Source organism: Castor canadensis, chromosome 3 (assembly GCF_047511655.1).
Source record: "Castor canadensis chromosome 3, mCasCan1.hap1v2, whole genome shotgun sequence".
Lineage (NCBI taxonomy): Eukaryota > Metazoa > Chordata > Mammalia > Rodentia > Castoridae > Castor > Castor canadensis.
The window spans coordinates 119,131,585-119,142,709 of NC_133388.1; the positions used below are offsets into that span (position 1 = coordinate 119,131,585).

The 11,125-nt window shown below is 35.1% G+C and overlaps 1 pseudogene; it reads left to right on the forward strand.

Moving 5' to 3' along the window:
* The window catches only part of LOC109677279 (tRNA pseudouridine synthase Pus10-like), an 85,578-nt pseudogene extending 75,713 nt beyond the window's left edge, over positions 1 to 9,865 (forward strand).
* Positions 9,866 to 11,125: the final 1,260 nt, after the last annotated feature.

Here is an 11,125-nt window from a genome sequence, read left to right on the forward strand (position 1 = left end):
GTGTAGATTTTTCATTCTCTGTGATGAATGTCATTGGGATTTTGATGGGAATTGTATTGAACATGTGGATTGCTTTTGGTAGTGTAGCCATTTTTACTATGTTGATTCTACCAATCCACAAACATGTGAGATCGATCTTCTGTAGTTTTCATTGATCTCTTTCTTCAATGGTTTGTAGTTCTCCTTGTAGAGGTCATTTACATCCTTTGTTAAGTTTACTCCTAGGTATTTGATTTGTTTTGAAGCTATTGTAAATGGAATTGTTTTCTTATATTCTTTCTCAATTTGTTCGTTGTTATTATATAGAAAGGCTACTGATTTCTGTAAGTTGATTTTGTTTCCTGCTACATTGCTGAAGCTGCTTATGGTGTCTAGGAATTTTTGGGTGGAGGTTTTTGGGTCTTTGAGGTATAGGATCATGTCATCTGCAAATAGGGATACTTAGACTATTTCTTTACCTATTTGTATTCCTTTTATTTCTTCTTCTTGCCTTATTGTTCTGGCTAGGAATTCCATGACTATGTTGAATAGGAGTGGGGAGAGTGGGCATCCTTGTCTTGTTCCTAACTTTAGGGGAAATGGTTTCAATTTTTCCCCATTAAGTACGGTGTTGGCTATAGTTTTGTCACATATAGCCTTTACAGTGTTGAGGTACATTCATTGTATTCCTAGTTTTCTTAGCGCTTTGATCATGAAGTGGTGCTGAATCTTATTAAAGACTTTTTCTGCATCTATTGAGATGATCAAGTGGTTTTTGTCTTTGCTTCTACTAACATGCTGTATTACATTTATTGATTTGCATATGTTGAACCATCCCTGCATCACTGGGAAGAAGCCGACTTGGTCATGGTAAATGATCTTTTGGATATGTTGTTGGATTCAGTTTGCCATTATTTTATTGAGGATTTTTTCATCAACGTTTATTAAGGAAACTGGCCTGTAGTTCTCCTTATGGATGTGTTCTTGTCTGGTTTGGGGATGAGTGTAATGCTGGCTTTATACAATGAGTTAGGCAGTGTTCCTTACCTTTCTATTTTGTGGAAAACTTTAAGGAGAGCTGGTATTAGTTCTTTAAAGATCTGGTAGAATTCAGCAGAGAAAACATCAGGTCCTGGACTTTCGTTTTTGGGAGTCTCTATTGCTATTTCAATTTTATTGTGTGTTATAGATCTGTTTAGATGGTTAATATCTTGTTGGTTCAGTTTTGGATGGTCATAAGTATGTAGAAATTTTTCCATTTCTTCAAGATTTCCCAATTTATTGAAATATAGGTTTTTAAAGTAGTCTCTGATGATTCCCTGGATTTCCTTGATGTTTGTTGTTATTGCCCCTTTTTTGTTTCTGATTTTATTAATTTGAGTCTTTTCCCTCTTCATTTTAGTTAGATTTTCCAAGGGCTTGTCAATCTTGTTTATTTTTTCAGAGAACCAGCTTTTTGTTTTGTTGATTCTTTGTATTGTTTTTGGTCTCTATTTCATTAATTTTGGCCCTTATTTTTATTATTTCTCTCCTACGCTCATTTTGAGTTTTGGTTGTTCTTGTTTTTCTAGGAGTTTGAGATGTAGCATTACGTTGTTTATATGAGAGCTTTCTGTCCTTTTAATATACACATTCATGGCTATAAACGTTCCTCTTAGGACTGCCTTTGCTGTGTCCCATTGGTTCTGTTAGGTGGTGTTTTCATTTTTATTAGCTTCCAGGAACCTTTTGATTTCCTCTCTTATTTCTGCTATGACCCACTCACTGATTGTTGAGCATTGTGTTATTCAGCTTCCATTTATTTGTGTACTTTCTGGTGTTGTTTTTGTTGTTGAGTTCTGGTTTATTGCACTGTGATCAGATAGAATGCAGGGGGTTATTTCTATTTTCTTGTATTTGCTGAGACTTTCTTTGTGCCTTAAGATATGATCTATTTTGGAAAAAGTTCCATGGGCTGCTGAGAAGAAAGTATATTGAGCTATTGTCAGATAAAATATTCTGCAGACATCAGTTAGATCCATTTGATCTGTGGTGTCATTTAGTTCTAGGATTTCTTTATGGATTTTTGTTTGGATGACCTATCTGTTGGTGATAGAGAAGTATTTAAGCCTCCCACTACCACTGCATTGTTGTCTATATGTGATTTTAAGTCCTTTAGTGTATGTTTGATGAAATTGGGTGACATTTGGCACATATAGGTTGATATTTGTTATTTTCTTTTGATTTATTTCCCCTCTTATTAGTATAAAGTGTCCTTCTGTGTCTCCTTTGACCAATGTAAGCTTGAAGTCTACTTTGTCTGATATAAGTATTGCTACTCATGACTGTTTTGGGGGGCCATTAGCTTGGTAAATCTTCTTCCAGCCTTTTACCCTAAGGCAGTGTTTATTTCTGTCAGTAAGATGGGTCTTTTGTAAACACAGATTGTCGGATCTTCCTTTTTATTCTACTTTGCCAAATCTTGTCTTTTGATGGGGAAGTTGAGTCCATTGACATTCAGTGTTAATATTGATAAGTATGTGGTGAATCCTGCCATTTAGTTCTTTTGTTGTTTAAGGATTTGATTGTGTGCACCCAAATCAATTCTACTTTCTGACTAGTTGTCTTTTCTTCTCCTGGGTTTAATACTTCCTGTCCTTTTGTGGTTTTGTTTGCTTTTATCTTCTGTGTGCAGAATTCCTTGCAGAATCTTCTGTAGTGGTGGCTTGGTGGTCATGTATTGTTTTAGTTTCTGTTTAACATGAAACTAAATTTCTATTGCTGGGTCAATTTTGAATGATAGTTTTGCTGTATAGATTATTGTAGGGATGAAATTATTTTCATTCATTGTCTGAAATACCTCACTTCGTACCCTTCTTGCTTTTAAGGTTTCCGTTGAGAAATCTGCTGTTATTTTGATGCATTTACCTTTATACATTATTTGTTTTTTCTCTCTTACTGCCTTCAGTATTCTTTCTCTGCTCTCTACGCTTGCTGTTTTAATGATAATATGCTTTGTAAGATTCTATTTTGGTCAAGTCTATTTAGTGTCCTGGAGGCTTCCTGTACTTGAATGGGCAATATTGTCTCAAGGTTTGGGAAATTTTCTGTTATTATATTATTGAATAAATTATGTATCTCTTTGGATTGCATCTCCTCTCATTCTTCAATGCCCATAATTCTCAGGTTTGGTCTTTTGATGGAGTCACTGAATTCTTGCATATTCCTTTCACAGCTCTTGAGTTGATTGACTAAGCTTTCTTCTGTTTTTTTTCCTCTTTAGTCTAATTTCTATTTTATCTTTGATCTCTGAGATTCTGTCTTCCACTTAGCTTTCCAGTGTATTTTTTGTTTGATTAAAGGGACTTTTTATTTCCAGGATTTCTATTTGATTCTTTTTTTCTGAGGTTTCCCATATCTTTCTTTAACTCTTTTTTTATATTTTGTGTTGTCTTGTATAATTCATGTATCTCTTTTTTTTTATAGTGTCCTTTGTTTCACTTTGGTGTTTGTTGAAGTCCTCTCTGAGTTAATTCATTTGTTTCTGGGTCTTCTCATGTTCCTTGTTTTGGTGTCTTGATATTTCTTGAGTGCACCTTATACATTATGGTTAACCATGTCTAGTATCTTCTCCATGAATTTCTCAGTGATTTCTTCCAAGATTTCCTCTTTGAGGATTTTTCTGTGGGCATCACTGGGCTCCTTAGTGACATTTATTATTGTTTTTTTAGGGTCAGGAACTGGGTATTCATTTTCTTCATTTCTCACTGAATCCTCTATTGAATTATGTTGTTGAGGAGTGTGGTTTCCATCCCTTCTTCTTCTTCCCATTGCTCCACTTGGTGTTGTAACTATGTTCTTGATAGGCTAGTTGGTGGTTTTAATTGCCTGTTTTCTTTGTCTTGATTTTTGTGTTTTGGCTGACTTGGTTGTTAGCTGGAGTCATGGAGTTTAGGATTTCTGATTCTCTACACTAACTGCCATCTTAGAACCTTTTTTGCTCTAATATAGGTTTTGATAGAAATTGTTTTTTCCTAAAAGGCAAAAAAAAAACTATATGTACTAAAAAAGATATTTGTTAGCCAAACAAAAATTTTCTAGAATTTTAAAATTTTCTTGATTATAATAAAAGGCATTAAGACTAATTTGACAAAAGGGAAATTTTAATGTCAGGGGTAAAAACCAGGAAATTAAAATATAATTTGAGACTAAAATATTTATTTATTCATACAGCTAATATTTATTGAGTACCTACTGTGTGCACAGCATTAGACACATTGAGAATATATGTCGTGAGCAAGACCTAGGATTGTTGATAAGTAGCTTGCAGTTAAGCTTGGTGTAATAAATGTTCCTAAAGTTTATGAAGAAAACAATAGTAAAAATTTCTAAGCAGGGTGCTGTGGAAGAGGATGGGTTAGTTTATAGGAAGCAAAGTCACCCTATTTTAAGAGGCTGTTTTAAATTAAGTCAATTCTTACCTAAAACAAGTGGGGCTAGAATATCTGCATCCAGTAATCCCTGAAAGTTTACAAATGATAAATTAAGTAGAATTCATTTATCTTCTAACAAGTCCTATAGTTTAAAGCATGACAGATTGGTTCATAAGAATAAAAGCAACTGGAAAAGTACTCCCTCTGAAAGTCTTAATTTTTCTGGTTCAATTAATCATTTAAACACTACCAAATCAGAAGTGATATGCCACTTCTTGACAGGCTCACTGAGTGGTCCATTAATCACTGACATTTAGTGACAGGGTGTGTGTTGGAAGGAGGGTGGGTTTTGGAATCAAACAGACAGGGGCTGAATTTTCTGGAGAGCTAGTGAACTCTGAGTCTTATTTTCTTAATTTGTAAAATCAGAAAAATGTACTGCCCAAACGAATTAATGAGGATAGAGTCATAAAGTGTACGTAAAATGCTTAACACAGTGCTGGTATATAGTAAGTGGTAAATAGATTGTTAACATAATTATAACTTAGAAAAATAGAATTATTTGAAAGAAAATGTTAAATGTATAAAATAAGAGTGTAGCAGATAGAATATAAAGTGAAACTTTGTCACAAGAGGGAGTGAAGAAGTGAAAAGAGGAATGTGCAGAGAACAGCTGAGATGAGCAGAGAGAGATACTCACGCTGATAAGATTTCCTGAGTAGTGCTTGCTTGAGGGTTTAGCATAATTTTTACCACCTGGGCCTGGAATTTCTTTGTAAGAAGTTTCAATGAATAAGTTCAATTTTTAAAGATATATATATAGAGAGAATTTATCAGATTTTCTATTTCTTCTAATGTCAGTTTTTAAAACTTGTGGTTTATAGGAAACTCATTCTCATTTCTAAGTTGTCAAAGATATTAAGTTATTTATAATATTCTTTGATTCACATTTTAAAGTCTACAGTGTCTGTAGGAATGTATCATTGTTCATTCTTGTCAAAATCTTCAAGTATAGATTTTTCTATTTCTTCATTTAGTCTGTTGACCCAGTGACCAGGATTTTGTCGTCTGAGGATCTTAGACTTCTTTACCATAACAACCAAATATAGTTTTTAATTAAGGGCATGCCATTTAGCCTGGGAAAATTAAAAAGATTGCCATATTTATAAGTATACTATTATTTCCTAGTACTAACAAACTCTCTACAGAAAAAAACATTATTTTATAAAACATAGTGAAATTAGGTTTGATAGTCTGAAATAGAGTTTTTCATTAATACCCCTGGGATAATCTTTATTTTACAAACTTGAAGGAACTCCATATGGCCAACAGGCTGTGTACTAGAAGATTCTATGAGTGTCTACACATAGTATAAGATGTGAGTGACAGTCCTGGAATTGTGCAATGTGCTGTTCCTATATAACCCATGGAACAGTTATGAAAACCCAAAGACACATCATATGTGAAGCACCTGCCATAAGCAGGGAAATATAAATGCTTTTTACTTCCTTTTTAGTTAAAATTATTTTTTTATGATAGTCATCTCATATTTTTGTTTTCTTTCTTGTTTTTCCTTTGGTGGTACTGGGGTTTGAACTTGGGGCCTTGAGTTTGCTGGGAAGGTGGTTTATCAGTTGAGCCATACCCCCAGTCCTTTTATTTATTTTAGTTATTTTTCTGATTAGGGTCTTGTGCCTAGAGTCAGACTCTGATCATAATTCTCTTACCTATGCCTCCTGAGTAGCTGGTGTTACAGGTATGTGCCACCATGTCCAGCCCCCATCTACTATTTCAATACAATTCTACTTAAATTTATTTTAAACTACTAAATTGCTTTTATTTTCACAACTAATTTTTTGATATTTTAAACTTTGGCTTGATCAATTCAATATTATATTTCATAAAGTAGTTGAGGCTACTTTGTTTTGGAGAAGTCTGTGGAGTGGGATTATTAGTTATGCATCTTCCAAAGAATGTAGATAACAAAGTTTGTAGCATAAGTGTTTCCTGTATATTTGCAATATGTCTTATTTGAAAATAGGTTCAGGGAACAAATAAGTTTGGAATTTTAGGTCTTATTAAGGTATCTTTTGATATATTTTACAAAATAAAACTTAAGGCTTCTAAGCCTGTTCCAAATTTATTTTTTCATCAAGGAGAGCAATATGTAAAAAACAGACAAGGTAAGTAAAGATTACTATCAACCAGCCACGGTATATACAATTGCTCATTGAGTCCCACTTAACTTGGTGAGATTGAGCCTCACTAATATGTTTTTTCCATGTTTTAGATTCAAAAAAGAACAAGGTTTTAGAAAGATCACTAACTTGTTCTGAGGCATATGACAAGCTATCAGCAAAAAGTGACTTCGAAGCCCATTTTCAAGGAGTACTACCTCAATCTCAGTTCATGTCTTTGGAAAAAACCCAGAATGTTGGCTTTGAAGTGCAATAATTATTTTCTGAATTATAAAACTCTACAGCATCAAGTGGATGAGTTAGAGGATGATAATATTCTTTCTATGACAGATTTTCAGACCCAAATTAGAACTGACATGTATTTTGTGCCATGTAGGCACTTAGTAAATTCCACTTTGGGTGAATGAATTAATCATTATTCTTTCCTGGTTCAGGCATTTATACATGGAATGATTTTCATCTGTTTAGATATTAGATTACCTTATTAAACATTTCCAAAGTCTAGTTCAGAATTGGTACATTTTCAAAAGGTTTCCTTGCTTTAGGGGAAAGAATTTTTAAATTCAAATATAACCCCATAATGAAAACAGTAGAACAACAGTACACAGAAGAGTCTCTTATGATGTCAGATACTTAGTAACTACTATCAAATGTCCCAGTCTGACTAACGTACTCCTCAATCGGTGTTATGCTTTGGATAAGGGTTCCTCAGGGGCCCATGTGTTAAAGACTTGGTTGCCAGCCTGTGTCACTATTGGAAGGTGATGGAACCTTTAAGACATGGAACCTAGTGAGAGGAAGTTAGATAGCTGGGGGGAATGCCATCCAATGGGCTACTGGAACTCCCACATCCTTCCTTTGTCCTTGTGCTTCCTGATTGCTATGAGTTGAGCTTCCTCTAGTACATACTCTTACCATGGTGTACTGACTCCCCACAGGCCACACGCAATAGGAAAAACTAACTGTGGACCAAAATCTCTGAAACTATGAGCCAAAATAAACTTTTCCTCCTCACAAGTGGTTTATCTCAGGTATTTTTGTCAGTGTTGGAAAGTTGACTGAAAGAGTTGGCAAACAATTTGACCTCAGGGTATATGTCTCTGCTATTCTGTCTTTAAAATTCAAAACTTTCTGAAGGATTTTAGTAAAATTCTATTTGAAATTATGTTTGACAGCATGTATTCATTAGCTCTTTAAATTTAGGGCAATGGAGTCTATGACATTGTTAAATGAAAGGATGAGTTTCAAAATATGAATAATATAAATACAGTATGTGTTGGATACATATTTTGTGACAAAGTTTGGGCTTTTTTCTCTGCATATTTATTTTGCATGCACCCTAGAGGTAGTAGAAGTCTATCTGTTTGGTGGACAAGGAAAGTAAACCTTGTTTTATTCAATTGGGTAGAAAAAATGGCGTGTCTTGAGATTAGAAGGCATGCCAGTCTAATTACAAAACCCATACATTTAATTTATACGTTTATTTTATTTTACCCATGCATTTATTTAATTTAAACTTAACTGCTGAGTTCTCAATCTTTACTTGGCTCTCACCAACTGTCTATATTGTTACAAATCACTAAACTTTAGGAATATTAGTTATTTCATTTGTAAAATGGAATAATAACCAAGTCTATGTACACATCACAATTGTTGTTAGGGTTAAAATTTTAAAAGCTTATCTGGAAATCTTAGGCTCTCACCTCCTTGACTGAAAATAAAGATGTGGCCCAATTGTTGCTCAGTGTTGGTTCCTGCCCAAGATATATCTTCAGACCCTGTGTTGTGGATTTTCATGTACCTTACAAATTTCCCTGCAAGGAACCACTCAATAAGTTATGGAAATTTCTGGAAACTGAAAAAAAGATGAATTTTGGAGTTCCAAATCTATTCACCCAGAAAATTCAACTATAAGAACTAGAAGATGAGACTGATATGTGAGTCAAATCACATATCAATGTAGCTGCTGAACATGGAAGCATTACTTCCAAGGATGCATATTTAAATACATGCAATGTTTGCCCAGGAATTCAAGAATTCTGTGAAAAAGAGTTCGTTAAAATGTGTACCAGGGCTGGTGGTGTAGCTCAGTGGTGGAGTGCTTGCCTAGCATGCATGAGCCCTTGGGTCCCATCCACAGCACTGGAGAAAAAAAAGTGTGCCAAAAAGTTGAAGCCTCTGGGTTTTAATTCACTAACTTGTTACTTTTTGTCTCTGTCCTAGCCCAGCTATATATAAGACAGCATGAGAAATGATTACTGGTAAAACAGGAAATTGGAAAGCAGACTTTGTTGCTGGGAAGAAATGATATAGTTAATCTAATGGAAGACTACAAATGGATAACTCTCCCCTGTGTTTAGATAAACTAAACACATCAGTGGGTGTTCCCACTGATGGAAAGAGCTTGCTTCAAGTGAGTGTGGTCTCTGCTCAACTCCAGTTGAAGATTGTCACATTTCCTTAGGTGCAATTTATTCAACTTGTTTCAAACCAGCTAAAAGCAGTCACTCACCGAAAGGCTGCATACACTGTTCTTGAAATTGAATGTGCTCACTGTGCAGGTTTTATGATTGGGAAGTATAAAAAGTACAGGAATCTACTGCAGACTCCTCGGAAAATTGGTTTAGAAAAGATGCTGGAATCTTCAGTGGCTAAATTACTTTCAGATCATCAATAGACAGTATTTAAAGGAGAGTGTTTTAATTTTTCATCTACTGGAAAGGAAGTTGTAGTTGTGAGAACATTAGAAAATGGAAGGTCCTTTGCAATTGAGCTGATAAATTCTAAAAGAGTACATTTCTCTTCACAAGAAGTGAAGGAATTTTAGCAGACAATTAGTAAGCCATCTAACAAAATCCAAGTATATGACAGCAGCTTGCCCTAAGAGAGGCAATAGGAAATGCGGACAAACATAACAAAAAGAACAAAACCTGTAGTGTCTTAATACAGACAAATAAAGTGATACAGAAAAAAGGCATTGAATTCCTTGATGATAAAAAGGATTTAAAGATTGACCAGAAATCACCACTATGGTGTTTTGCTGAATAAGAGCCATTGTCTATGAGAGCTAATGGAAACACAACACGCTGTGTGAATGTGTATCATTTTTGCCTATACCTGAGGATCGAAGCTAGAACCTTCATTAAAGACTTTGTTTATGAAAATTTAGGGAGAACAAAACGGAACATTGAGTCTCTGATTAATATGACTGCAGGCAATCTTTACCTGAATGTGAAGTCTGTAGATGTTGACTGGTCTACTGCTTTGAATGACTAATTTTCACGTTTTGAGACAGACTGGGGTTTTCCTGATACGATGTGGCCTTCCATACAGGCTGCACTATAAAGTGACTGCTTACTCGTCATAAAGGTGTCTAGGAAACCCTTTGGGTCATGTTGACCTACGTATTTTTAAATATTTTTTGTAATATCTCAGGATCTCTATATATACTTTGTGTTAAATTGTTCCAAGGATGTCTTAAAATTTCTATCACTCCCTCTCTCAACCCCATAAGTCACCATAGATAATGAAGCTGGTCTCCTCTTATTTCTTTCATTTGGAGAAGTATGCAAACAGGAAATACTCCCTCTTCAGCTGAGGAGTTGTAACCTATTTCAACAAGACTTCTCTCCACAAGAGACATTCCATCTTTAAAAACATGTTCTAGATGTTTAAATTATCTAAATAAAAGTGACGTGTAGAGAAACAAGACAACAAAAAACTCACATGTAAAGCAGGATTTTAGCTTCGTCACTTGGGTGGAGAGGGGAAATACTCTTTCTTGGAGGTAACCTGTACCCTAGGCAGGGTGTCCTCCTATGTTTAGGGAAATTAAACTAGCCAGGGATGTCCAGTGGCGTTTTTATTTTATTTATTGTTTATTCATTTATTCATACGTGTATACATTGTTTGGACCATTTCTCCCCTCACTCCCTACCCCTCTTCTCCTCCCCCAACTCCCCTCTCTTCCTGTTCTTCCCTCTTCTCCAGTTTTGAAGAGAAAAACGTAAGTGATAAGAAGAAAGACATAGTAATTTTGCTAGCTTGAGATAAAGACAGCTAGACAGAGAGATTCCTAGCATTGCTTCCATGCACACGTGTGTTACAACCCACCTCGGTTCATCTCTACCAGACCTCTTCACTACTTCCCAGTCACCTTTCCATAGTGGCCTCTGCCAGTATAAGATTACTTTATCAGCTTCTCTACAGTGGGGGCATCAAACACTTTCAAGTTTTAGGTTTCCTTCCCTTTCTCTATTCCTCCTGCATGCATTCTCTCCTTTGTGTGTGACTCATGTCCAATAATATTACTGCAATTATTTTAGGTCTATAATCCATATATGAGGGAGAACATGTGATTTTTGGCCTTCTGAGCCTGGCTAACTTTGCTTAAGATGATGTTCTCCAGTTCCATCCATTTATTTGCGAATGACAAAATTTCATTCTTCTTTGTGGCTGAGTAAAATTCCATTGTGTATAAATACCACATTTTCTCAATCCATTCGTCAGTAATGGGGCATCTTGGCTGTTTCCATA